At 34.3% G+C, this 13,516-nt stretch overlaps 1 protein-coding gene across 2 annotated transcripts in view; it reads left to right on the top strand.

Annotated features, from left to right (window-relative positions):
• LOC128865034 (ets DNA-binding protein pokkuri) overlaps positions 1 to 13,516 on the top strand; it is a 91,171-nt gene that overhangs the window by 50,121 nt on the left and 27,534 nt on the right. The window contains exon 2 of one of the 2 annotated variants that reach the window (XM_054104913.1): positions 7,043 to 7,111. The exons of the other annotated variant lie outside the window; for it this stretch is intronic. The gene's annotated coding sequence lies outside the window, so the exon portion shown is untranslated. The remainder of the gene's footprint in view (positions 1 to 7,042; positions 7,112 to 13,516) is intronic. 2 annotated transcript variants of the gene reach the window in all.

Below are 13,516 nucleotides of genomic sequence, written 5' to 3' on the forward strand. Positions count from 1 at the left end.
ATTTCGAGAAGATCCGTTATTTTATTTTTTTTATTTAATTTTTCTTAATTTTTTCATTTTATTTGATTTAATTTAGTTTACTTTAATTAAATTTAATTTAATTCAGTTGCACTTAATTTCGTTTTCAAAGCTAATTTAATTCATAATTAATTATTATTTAAATAACTTTTAATTTGTTTTTTTTTTTGGGAGTTTTTTTGTATTGTTTTGCGTCGAATTTGGGTTTAGTTAAATAAACTTCATTTAATTCTATTTGTATATTTGTAAAACATACTCCTAAAAGGATTAGGGCACATGTTATTAATTTACCAGAAATGTACAAAAGTATAAGTAAATAAAATTGCAAGTAAAATTGTTAATAAAACTAAATACATAAACAAGTTAAGTCGTAAACATTACAGCGTTCACGATTCCCATAAAACTTGGAGACTAGGAAGTTAAATAATTTTTCTGCTTTTGTTGCGTACATAAACACAATTGCATACGTACATATGTACATATTCTACATTTTTCAATGTCTCATACCGGTAATATTATGCACTTGCTACAGCTGTTTGTTGTTGGTGGAGGTACTGTTGCTCTTGCTGCTGCTGCTGCTGCTGCTGATACTATTACTATTATTGTTATTATTATTACTCGTATTGTAGTGGTTGACTACTTAGTGCTTAGTTACACGTGTACATACATACATACATATGCACATCCATACTACATGTGTCAACCTGTATGTACGCTGAGCAAAGAATTACTTACTAGCTTGTCGTTCAAGTATGGTAAACATTTAATAGCATCCGACAATATTTATTATACATCTACTCACACTTACTAAGTACTCACACTTGCACAAACATACATATGCACATTTACAAGTAGTATGTAAGTGTGTACGGCGTGTAACAAGTAAAAATGACAACAACTAAAGTGCGAGTATTTGTAACAGCAACAATAAGAATTTATCGCTACCGAGTGACTGTAGCAACAACAGCAACATAAGTGAGTGCAAGCAAGCAACAGCTTCGACAATCGCGACGACCACAGCAACAATAACGATTGGCAATGCGGAAACAGAGTTGTTCTCCATTATTAACTAATGACGCATGCGATTTTCCTATCACATGGTATTCTACATACCTGCATACATATGTAAATATGTGTATAAGTACATTGATACCTAGAATAATGGGGTGGGTAGTAGGTGATAGGGTATGGCGGTGGTGGATGGTTGACAGTGTAGAAAATTGCTAAAGGCGGGGAACTTGAGTTGGGGAAATTGTGATACTTACTTTATGTAGATTCGTGAATTTGAATGTAATAAATGTAATTATAGCTAAATGTGAAAATATGTGTAAGTGTAGTATGTGTGTATGCATATATGATATACATAAATGTATGTAAATATCTGTATGAACAGGTATGACTATAGTTTCAATGGTATGTGCATACCTTGGCAGTTATTTTTTGTTATTTAATCAATTAAACTCTGGTATAAATTGAGTTCTCTAAAGAAAACACTACTTTTTAAAAATAAGAGCAATTAAATAAATATTTAAAGGCGCGTGTAAAAAATAAAGGGAGTTTTTTTTTTTTAATTTTCAGTATCACTTGCGAAAAAAAACAAAAGCCAAATATTTTTGTCAATATAGTCCTTCTTACAATTTTGATGACGATTTCTTTATTTTTTGTTTTTAATAAAAGAACTAAACTAAATATTAAATAAATTAAACAAAAGTTAACTGAAATCAAGCGATTATTGCCTGCAAATACTTAATTGGAAATTTAGTCATTTGTCATTATTGTAGGTGTTTTATTAGTAAAGAAGCTACCATATACTAAATACATACATACATACATATGTATGTATGGCGGGGGTATGTATGTATATGTGTATAAGTAATCATTAGTTTGTAAAAACTCCCACAGTTTCTTTGTACAAAAGAACGAAATAAACCCACCTTCGCCAGATCACTAGACTGAAAGATATATGTATATTAGTGAAAATAATTATAAAAAAAAACATAATTAAAAAAAAAAATAGTTATAAACAAATAATTACAAAAACAAAAAATTATACAAAAATAGTTATAAACAAATTGTTATAAAATAATAATTACGAAAAAAATTATTATAAAAAAATAATTATAAAAACAAAAATAATAATAAAAACAAATAATTATAAAAGAAAAAATATTTATAAAAAATATAATTAAAAAAATAATAATTATGAAACAATATTTATAAAAAATTTAAATATAAAAAAAGTAATAATAAAAAAAAATTATTATAAGGAAATAATTATAAAAAAACATTGTTATGAACAAATAATTATAAAAAAGTATTTATAAAAAAACATAATTCTAAAAAAAAATAATTTTTTAAATTATTATATTAATTGTAAAAGAAATAATTAAAATAAAAAAATGATTTTAAGTAAATTATCAAAAAAAAATAATTATAATAATTATCAAAAAAAAAAAAATTATAGTAACCAATAATTATAAAAAAATATGTGTAAGAAAAGTAATTAAAAAAAAAATAATTGTAAAAAAATAATTATAAAAATAAAGTTATTATAAAAAATAATAATTATAAAAAAATGTTATTATAAAAACAAAAATAATTATGAAAAAACGATTTTAATTTAAAACGGGCTAAAAATGTGAAAGTAACTTCTTCGGCGGCCGCCGTAGCCGAATGGGTTGGTGTGTGACTACCATTCGGAATTCACAGAGAGAACGTACGTTCGAATCTCGGTGAGACATCAAAGTTAAGAAAAACATTTTTCTAATAGCGGTCGCCCGTCGGCAGGCAATGGCAAATCTCCGAGTGTATTTCTGCCATGAAAAAGCTCCTCATAAAAATATCTGCGGATCGGAGTCGGCTTGAAACTGTAGGCCCCTCCATTTGTGGAACAACTTCAAGAGGCACGCCACAAATAGGAGGAGGAGCTCGGCCAAACACCCAAAAAGGGTTACGCGCCAATTATATATACATATATAACTTCTTCAAGGTCCACACAAGCTCTTAAGTACAAAGAGGTTGTCCTGAGAATTTGTAATTTTGCGCTTTTGATAATTATAAAAGTATTACATGTATATAAAATTTAAATCGAAGTATTCATTTTCCTTTATTTAACATTTAATCTCCATGCGGGCCAAATCAAAGCATGTTCCATTTAACTGGCCAATTCTCGTTCTGATATACTTGAAACTTCTTGATACTAGAAGTTTCATATTACACACTTTTAATCGATCACTGGGATTTCTTAATATTTGAGAAACTTTTCAGCAGCTTTCTCATCTACTCGAGAACCTATTGTTTAATCGTCTAGATCAGGTATTATCTGCCTCACACGATCACTTGGTCACTTCATTAGTTACTGTTCAATTTCGTTTACATTTTTCAAGCATAATTCAAACTTATCAAATTTCATAGATAAGATTTCGAAGAAGTGTTCATAATTTAATCTAACTTTTTGCGAAGTGACACCAAAATTACCCGAAATCTTTTTATAATTAATTGAGTTCATACCGCTACCTAAATGTACTTATATTTGCTCTCAATACATGCACATATTGATAATACTCGTTAAGAAATGTTTAAAACATACGTTTCCGCAGCACTTAACAGGCTTATGATAAGATTCTTTATTTCCAATTTATTTATATGTACATATGTGGGTATGCGTGTAAAGGTGAGGAATGAATAAATACTGCACATTTAAGAAAATTGCAGGAAAGCTCACATTGAGGTGACGGGAGTTTAACGAAACTTTTTTGTATCAAAAGTGACTCTAGGGTAATAAGGACTAGAAAGATGGAATAGTATCTTCCAATAAGAATTTCTCGGTATCAGAGGAGTTTGCAGGATAACTAGAAACCGTCCACCAAAAACAACTATCAGATGTATGTATTTTTTCAAGATAGTCAAGCAGCTGTCTTAGTTTTAAAGTCACCTATAACCAATTTAAAAATCTTATCTGGATACCTTGCCATAGAAACATAGATGGAAATGAGAAAGCTGATGAACTGGCAAGACTGCGGGCATCCAATAACGAATGCGAAGCTGTAGAAATAGGCTGTTCCCAATGCATGCGCAAAAGGAAGATCTTCTCGGTATTCCAGAAGCAGGCCGTTGACAGATGGGCTACACAGATACCTGCAAAATAACTGAACAAACGTAACAAAACGTAATAACGTAGTAAAAAAATGATACAAAAACAAAATTGGGTGATTAATTTTGTGCCACCTCATATGAAGTGCTTTCCTTCACTCAAAATCATTTTTTCTTTTCTATTAAGTAAAAAAGTTATACAAAAACAAAATTGGCTGATTCATTTTGTGCCATCTCGTATAAAGTGCTTACTATCACTCATAATAATTTTTTTTATTTAGTAAAAAAATTATTCAAAAACAAAATTGGATGATTAATTTTGCGCCACCTTAATGAAGTGCTTCCATCACTCAAAATATTTTTTTCTTTTGTATTAAGTAAAAAAGTTATACAAAAACAAAATTGGATGATTAATTTTGCGCCACCTTTTATAAAGTGCTTTTTCTCGAAAGTTTGATTTTCGACTTAGGGGGTTATTGACCTCAAATATATTGAAACTTATCGAACGACAGCTAAGAGCAGCGTATGCATATTTTATCAATTGACACACCCTGTATATAGTATATGTGTGTAAAAATTATGAATATCTTGCGAAATTGATAAGCATAGCTTACCTCGCATACTTGCTGTTAAATACATGCATAGGTGTTTGTATGTAGGTACATATGGCTATTTGTGTATTTGTTATTCCGTTTTTGTTATTTTTTCTGTTCAACTGGTCAAAACAAACGAAACAAGTAGTAAAACACTTACTTTCATATCATTAATTGCGTTAGAAACATGAATGTAGACGTAGGTGTACTTAGATTTGATGTGGCAAGCAGAGAGCAAATGGAAAAATTAATTAAGTATATATGTAAATCTGTATATTAAACTGCAATCAAGTGATGCGAATGCAAAACACGAAAAAAAATTATTGTGAATGTCACTAAATTAAACACTTCGGCACTTCGAGGAGCATTTTCAAGCAGAGAAGACGGTTATGCTCCTTCATCTCCACAACCAAACGCTGTCACTAATGGGAGTAGTATGGAGTAGGCTTTCACTTGAATTTTCTAACTACGGCTTGCTGGAATGAAGAAGAAACGTTTGGAGCGCTTTGCTGCACTAGACAAGACACGCAAAGTGCCAATAGCGCCAAAGAAGAAAGAGAAAAATTTCAAAAAATTCATGGCTCTCTTAAACAGTTGAGTTTTACGGCATGCCAGGATTCTATCACTCCATTGGCCACAAAAGAGGAAGTCTATGCAAGACAGTTTCCAGAATGTTTTTCAAAGTCACCACTGAGTTCGTATTTGATCCGTGAAATGCTAATATCTAAGTAGCATACGATTTCTTTATCCACTAATTACTCTGAAGAACTTTTACATATCACAATGAGGTTGCCAACATATCGATTTTTTTGCCTCAGTGTAGTTCTACAACCTGCAGACAACCGGGCGCCTAGCTTAGCTGAAAAGTAGTAAAGCTCTTTTACTTGAAATACAAATTTCATCATCATCATTTTCTTTGTCTCCCATTAGAGCATAAGGCCTCAATAAAGCATTTCCAAGTGGTTCTGTTTTTGGCTGGCAGTTTTAGTGCGTTCCACGATTTATCGCATTCATTGACTTGTATTTGTAGCGATTTTCTCGATGTAGTCTTAAGTCGATCCCTCTTGCGGCTTCCTTGAGGGTTCCAATTAAAAGCTTGTCGACAGACTTCTGTTGCATCTTTTCGCCGTGTGTGGCCTATCACCCCCCACTTTGGAAATTTTATATTGTTGGCCATTGTCTGCAAGTTGCACTTTTTACAAGTACACAACTCATCGTTGCTAATGAAGTTTGGCCACCACACCTTGAGCATACGCCGGAGACATCTGTTCTCAAAACTTTGAATTTTTCCGGTTAGCTAATAGGTTACAAGTCAGTCTCGCTTCCATAGAACAGTACTGAGATGGCATTTGTTTTGAAAATTCTCATTTTTGTTTGGAAGGATATTTGTGATGAATTCCAGATTTGGCGCAGCTGAGTCAGTGCGCCAGTTGCTTTATTTATTCTATCCAGGATATCCTTTCCCGCACTATTCTGAGAATGTATACCACTGCCTGGGTAGATAAAATCTTCGACTTGTTCAATTTCTTTGCCATGTAGCATAAAATTGTTGTCTTTTTTGCATTACAAATTCGCTCTTTCCCTATGCAATCGACTCTTGACATGCCTCCTAACCTTGTTATCTGAAGCCCTCTGGTCGGCATGGACTTTGTAGTCTTGTTTGTCTTCCCACTTTAGCAGACAAACCCAATTTCCTTTCATGAAAAAAGGTCGTATAGAATTTCCATATTCTTCGCCATTATTTCATTAAAATCATCTTCAGGCTTCAGTTACACACTGACGCCTGTAATCGCCTTAGAGGGTAGACAGTTTGTTACAATTTTTCTTACTAAATATGATGAATTTATGAAAAGATTCGCCATAGGTCGTGTATTTTTCTGCAACTACCTAAGTTATCTTGTTGGACTTTATTTCATCCGCAAAATGTTTACAAAAAAGATAATAGAAAAATTCGGATTGGATGAAAAAATACTCATTCATGCAGGAAATTCTAAATCAGTGTAAAGAGCAAACAGTTATTAAACTCAACGATTTAAGGATGAGTAACGAAATTTGATAAGTAATCGACGGCTATTGCTGATAAGTTGGTGTTCACAACCTGAGAAAATTAGAAAAGTTAATATTCTATGACATAATTTTTTAGAAATTATTAGTAAGGGACGCCTCCAACTGCATGAAATATGAATTCGCTTGCGAGGCAAAGTGGCCCAACAACAAAACCTCCAAAATAAATTTTATAAATTAATTTATGAAATGTAAATTAAATAATAATACTAATAATATTATTAATGCATTTTTTACGGCATACAAATTAAATATTTATTTTCTTCTCTTTTTAGGTAAGCCTGGCAGCGAATATGCAATCCAGCATCTTCTCTATATGGATTAGCAATTAAAATAAAATTAAGGTAAATGAACTTTTTTAATTTAGTTTGGGGATGGAAATCAAATCTAGATATCACAATGAGTCTGAGGACCACCGAGTGGCGACCTCGCTAACCAAACTTTTTCTAAAATATAAATCAATAATTGGCGCGTACACTTCTGTTAGGCGTTTGACCGAGTTCCTCCTCCTATTTGTGGCGTGCGTCTTGATGTTCTTCCACACAAGGAAGGACCTAGAGTTTTAAGCCGACTCCGCACGGCAAATGGTTTTTATTAGGAGCTTTTTTCATGACAGAAATACACTCGGAGGACTGCCATTGCCTGTCGAGGGGCGATCGTTATTAAAAAAAACGTTTCCTATCATTTTGCTGTTTCATGCACGGAGACTCGAACCTACACACTCCCGAATGGTAGTCACGTACCAACCATTCGGCTGCGGGGGCCGAACTTTTTAGCTCGAACATTTTTGTTTTTTGATTTTGAAGAAAAAATAATTAATTAAATCTTGGTAAATGGAGACAAATGATCCCTTCCGAATAAAAGGATTTGTCCAGATCTGAAAACGACCCATTCGTTTCTGCAGTCACCTCTTCGTTTGAATAAAATCTTTTAACCGCCAGCCATTTCTTCGAATTGGGAAACAAATAGGCATCCGAGGGATCCGAAGGAGCCAAGTATGGAGAATAGGCTGTGACGAAAGCTGATGCGTTGTCGTGGATTCTCTCAACTTCCTCGATTCAAACGAATGCCAAAAACAAAGAAATATACCAATCTGACTGAAAGTTGGTGTCTGTTCTTCCAAGGGTTGCTATTGTAGTGCCATCTCTCTGACTTCCATGGACTTTTCCAATGACCCGCGTATATATTTTTAGCTGGAATTTTTAATAACAACTAATGAACTACTATAAAAAACACTTCTCCGCATATACTATCGCTTCTGGTCGGTTAAATAGAACTAGTTTTTACAAATATTTTTCTTCCAAAAAATCACCTCACTGTTAAAAGAGTTTAGGATTAAAAGGTCTGCATAAAAATATTTTAAAAATGTAAAATGAATGAAATCTAAATAATGAGACTTGTTAAGGAAACCTTGAATAACTCAGCCAAGGCTCGGTCGATGTAGACTTCTATGGCATCATTGGAAAGCTATTTTCTCTCTCACTCAAAACGAAATTTGCGGGCAGTCAACACATTCACATCCCAATTTTCTTATTTATTTTTTTCTTTTTTTTTGCAAATACCTCCGTCCTTTGATTTTTTTGTGGAGGAATTTTTAAATCGTTCGGTAATATTTTCACGGAAGTCCTAAGTTCATAATTTGAGTGGAAATCCGCAACTTCTTTTCTTGAGCCACCCTAATGTACATATGTACATACATACGAGTGCAATCAGATATTATTACCTTACAAATGAGCCTTCATAAGAAAAGTAATTTTTACTCTATGTCCGCAGTACAAAGTAGGGTGGCCAACCTGATAATTTGGTACCTAACTAGTCCATTATTCACCTACTCCAATCATTTAATTTCTAACTAAAGTGTCAATTTCTAGCTGCTTTAACTGGAAAGCGAAAAAATTCGAATTTAATGATTGTTTGGGCGATTAAGGCATAGAACTGAGGAGGATTGAGCGGCTATTAGAGATTTGAGTATACGGAGGTGTTAGTGTAAATATACATGCATACATACATACGTGCATGCATACAAACATACAAACATACACATGTAAATAGCTGCTTTCGGTGAAAGCCAAAACATTGCTGATGATCTGGCAGATTATGTTTGAGTTTTATTTTCATTGGTTATTGCCGCTTTGTTACGGCGAAATTCGGAAATTCGAGATTGTGCTGGGGGTTCAAGGGGTTCATACGAGCATGCTTACATACACATATGCATGTTCTTTTCTAATACATGTAAACTAGTTTTTTGCTACGGATTGGTTTGCGATGACGTTGAACTCTAATTTTTGCCGATTACTCAAAAATAAAAACCATAAAAACCGGCAAATTGTTGTAAGTAGATACATATACATATGTAAAAGTAATATAAATTAAGCGCCGATCGCGGCGACACGCGGTCGAAAATCAAGCCAGCAAGCCGTGTTGGCAGCGGTAGCAGCGCGCTAGTCTGACCAGAAGCTAGTGAACTTAGCAAACAAAAAGTGGATAGAAAAACAATTTACTGGCTTCTTTTTGCATATTAAAAAACCAGAAAGGTTATCGAACGTTTGATATAATTATTTTTCACATCATTATTTATGCAAAGATAGTCAATACACACATACACAGACATACATACATACTTGTCTATACAATGGAGAACAACAGCAAACGTGCTTAGGGGGAAATGAACAGTGAACAGTGAGCAGCTACACTCAATTGGCCAAAAAGCATGAACAACAAAAACCAATTAAGTGAAAATCATTGGATAGAACGTCAACAACACAAAGGTTGTTCCAAGTCGATGAGCCACATCGGAACTGCCGCTGCTGCTGCTGCTGCTGTTCGTTCTCCTCCTTCGAGATGACGAATGGCTGTGCGGCAAAGACGCAGCACAGGTAGAATATTTGAATAATAAATTAGAAAGAAGCAAAACAACAACATCATTTCTATAAATATTTACTGCTACGACATTTACCACTATTCGTATGAATACGCATATGGTAACGTGAGCGCGGGCGCACATACGCACTTGCAGAGATTACCCTGTAGGGAATCAACTACGTGTGTTGCTGAATGAGTGAGCTTCTGGTAAATCGAGCGCTAGAACTATTTCGCATTCGTTCAGTTTATCAGTTTTTTTTATTTTTATATTTTTTTTAAATTTATTTTTAATATTTTTTTTAATTAATATTTTTTATATATTTTTTTATGTATTTTTTTTATGTTTATTTTTATTAATTCATTTTTTTTTTTTATTAAGAGTGCCTTCACACCAGTGGTATGTGGGGTATGCTCCCACTAACACTCACTAAGCCTCCTCCTCGGCTGATTCCACCCTGAAACCGCATTAGCAGTTCTTCATGGTGATACCGCGTTTATGTCTATTGCCAAAAAAGGTTCCATGTTTTCCAACGAATGTTCCAAAAAAATTAAATTCAAGATATGAGACCATGGCAGCCCCAAACCTGTATTCAATCCGAGAAATTATATATTTGTTAAAGAAAAGCAGTATACTGATGGGACAGAAAATTATCATGCTTTTCAGGAGCTCCTAAGCTTAATTATTTTTTCTTGATGGCTTCCTAATTGATGCCAATTTTGCAGCGAAACAATAAGGAAGGGGAATTTTTAATAATGAGAAAAAAATTTAATTTTGAAAAAGGACCATATCATAAGGAAGGACCGTATAAATTATTATTTTTTTATTTCATTGCAATATAAAAAATGCTCGGCTCCCGTTTCTTTAACTAAGCCCTGTTTTGAGCAGCGCGGCGCCGAAACAACTGCATTTTTATTGAAAAAAAAAAATTGTTTTCTCATTTATTTACGAGTATGTGACATGCTGTGTAAATATAGTGCATATTTGAGAGTTTTGCAAAAATGGCGCTTGCAAAAAAAACAAAAAATTTTAATTAAAAAAAAAAAATGTTCGAAAATTTTGTATAAAAAAAGGTTCCCGGAATATATTCATAAAATTCAAAACACAAGTTTTATTCCTCAAAAGTGAGATCGCCTTCAAAGTACTCCTCATCAACTGCAACGCACTTACGCCTGAGCTTGATCCAGCTCTCGCGACATTTTTAGAACTCCACTTTCTGTATAGCCATCAGAGCCGTCTTCGATTTTGCCTTTACTTCCGTTACTGCCGTTAAAGCATGTTCCTCGTAGTGGTGTTTTGACTTGATCGAACAGAAAAAAATCGTAGGGAGCCATATCAGGTCAATTTGTTGACTTTTGGATGGTATTCGTTTCGTTATTAGTCACAAAATCACGAATAATGAGGCCAGTTTGCAAAGGTGCGTTAACATGGTGCAAAATCCATGAGTTGTTTTTCTACAAATCCTTCCTTTGTTTGGCGAAACCGTGAGGATCGCTTACTTTATAAACTGAAAACGAAGTGGTTTTTTTGGTCTCTGTTCATTCGGAGCTCTCCACTCACTCGCCTGATGTCTGGATTGCGTGTCGTACTCATACACCCAAATCTCGTCTCCAGCAATGATGCGTTTGATGAAGGTGGGGTGGGATTCAGCCTTGGAAATCATATCTTTGGCGATATGAAAGCTATTCTTTTTTTGCATAAAATTCTCTGATGGTTAATTTGCGATTATTCATCAACTTTGACTCTTTCTTTGTTTTTATTTGATTCCAATTATTTTATATATATTTATAACTCGACTCAGACGCTTACAGCATCAAAAGCCGTGATTGTTTTTGTTGCACTCGCTGTCCGAAGACAGATTCAGTAACTATTCGCCGCATGAGTACCGCACTGATATACTGCAAATTTGTATTTACTCGACTTTCCCTACAGGGTATTATAAAAATGGGCAGCATTCAACTTAAGCGGTCAGTGGTCATGTCCCACCACTCCTAATATTTTGTTGCTTTTTTGGTCTAGCCAACGCGCACGCGCGTTACAAACACACACGATTGAAATACGAGGGCTTTTATATGTATGTAATTGTAGAAGTGTAGAACTCGTTTGTTTGTATGTGCGCGTGTAAGCAGTCATTTTCGTATTAAATCAAGATTTCTAATTGTTTAGTCGATCAGGCGTAAATAAAAGTTGTCCATTGGGCGGTGTGGAGATGCCCCGCTTTCGGAAACGCTTAGAACGCGCTGTGTAAGGCAAAGCGGCTGGCGTCCAAGCGTGCGCGGGTTTTCTTAACAACACTTTATGAATAGTTACAAATGTTGTTTCTACGTTTAGTTGTTGTTGCCGCACCTTTTTCGCATTATAAATTGCTTTCTAGCTATTACTAGAGTTAAATTAGTTGTTTTTTTTTATTTTTTTTTTTTTATTGTTCGGTTTAATTTAATTTAATTTGTAAAGTTTAGTATGGCTTTTCCATTTATGGAAATAGTGATTTTTTAATGCGTCATTGGTGTGGCTTTTCATTATTACAATTTTACAAACATTCAAATCCTCTACAAAGAAGTGTAGCAGTGAAATTTTAATATTTTGCGATAACTTAAAACCATCATAATTCTCATATCTAAGCTTTAGGCCAAACAGAAAAAAGTTTATTGATGACAATTAAAAATTTTCTACATCTTTCTCTTTGAGAGCGACTGCTGTCAAATGCTGGACAAAGATTATTGCAAAGCAAACTCATTGAGTACAAAAACATTTTCACAAAAAGTATCTCTATTAGTATGGCCCAAAGAACATTTAAACTTTCAACTTGAAATTAGTTGGGTTGGTAGCCTTGATGCTATTTATCTTAAATTCCCTTAATGGAATGATGAAGAAAGTCATAGGAAGCCAAATAGACATACGAGGATCATAAAACATATATTTATTTACCATTGACATTGACTAAGATCGCCTTTTGGAATGGCAATGGTTATGCCCTCTTTCCAGTCGCCAAGCATGGTGGCGTCTATACAGTGTTCTTTGAATGTATAATGGGATGTAGCACACGGGCAATAATACTGGTAGCATAGCTAAACAGTGCGGCTGGGAGATCATCGCGATCAGGTGATTTATTATTTTTTAATTTACTTGGCGCTTGTGAGATCTTTTCGAAAGATGGCGGTTTCTTCTATATGCATTGAGTTCAGGTGACCCATTTCCGGTCCATTGTGATCTCACAGTAGCAGTTCATCTGCTACTCCTCGTTAAACCATTTGGTTTTAAGTGTAAACTCGTTGATCTGGCTGATACTTTTATCCCTAACGTCATATGTAATATATCATTCTACAACGATGAGCCAAGGTAACTAAACTTAGTGGCATGCCAGGCGAAGCAGTAATAGAGAAGATATCTGACAGCCTCTTCCTCCTCCTCATTCTTGCAGCTCCGGCCATGGTCGAAATGAGTTACGAATTGAGTACGTTAAGCTTTTGAGCACGTCGACCTAAGAGACAGTGGGCTGTGATCAAAGCAACTAATATAGACCCTCTTTTGCCTCAACCAAATAAGTAGCACCTTTGAGCGCCTGACGTCCCATTTTGGCCAACTTCTTTCTTTCTTTGTTTGGATACAAACGCTGCGGCTCTGAAAGTAGCAAAGGAAGAGGAAGGCCTCCTCTACGTTGGAAACATCAGGTGGGTTTCACTTGGTGTATCCAACTGGCGTCGATTAGCACGAGAAAGAAACGACTGGCGGGCTTTGTTAAACTCGGCCAAAATCGCTTAAGCGGTTATCACGCCAATTAAGAAAAAGGAGAAGCTTAGGAAGACGAGCCAAAAGCTTACTTTTGACTTCTTATAGTAGACACCGAAGACAATTTTAGCGTCAAGTTTTTAGCCATCAGTAAAGGATC

Source organism: Anastrepha ludens, chromosome 5 (genome assembly GCF_028408465.1).
Source record: "Anastrepha ludens isolate Willacy chromosome 5, idAnaLude1.1, whole genome shotgun sequence".
Lineage (NCBI taxonomy): Eukaryota > Metazoa > Arthropoda > Insecta > Diptera > Tephritidae > Anastrepha > Anastrepha ludens.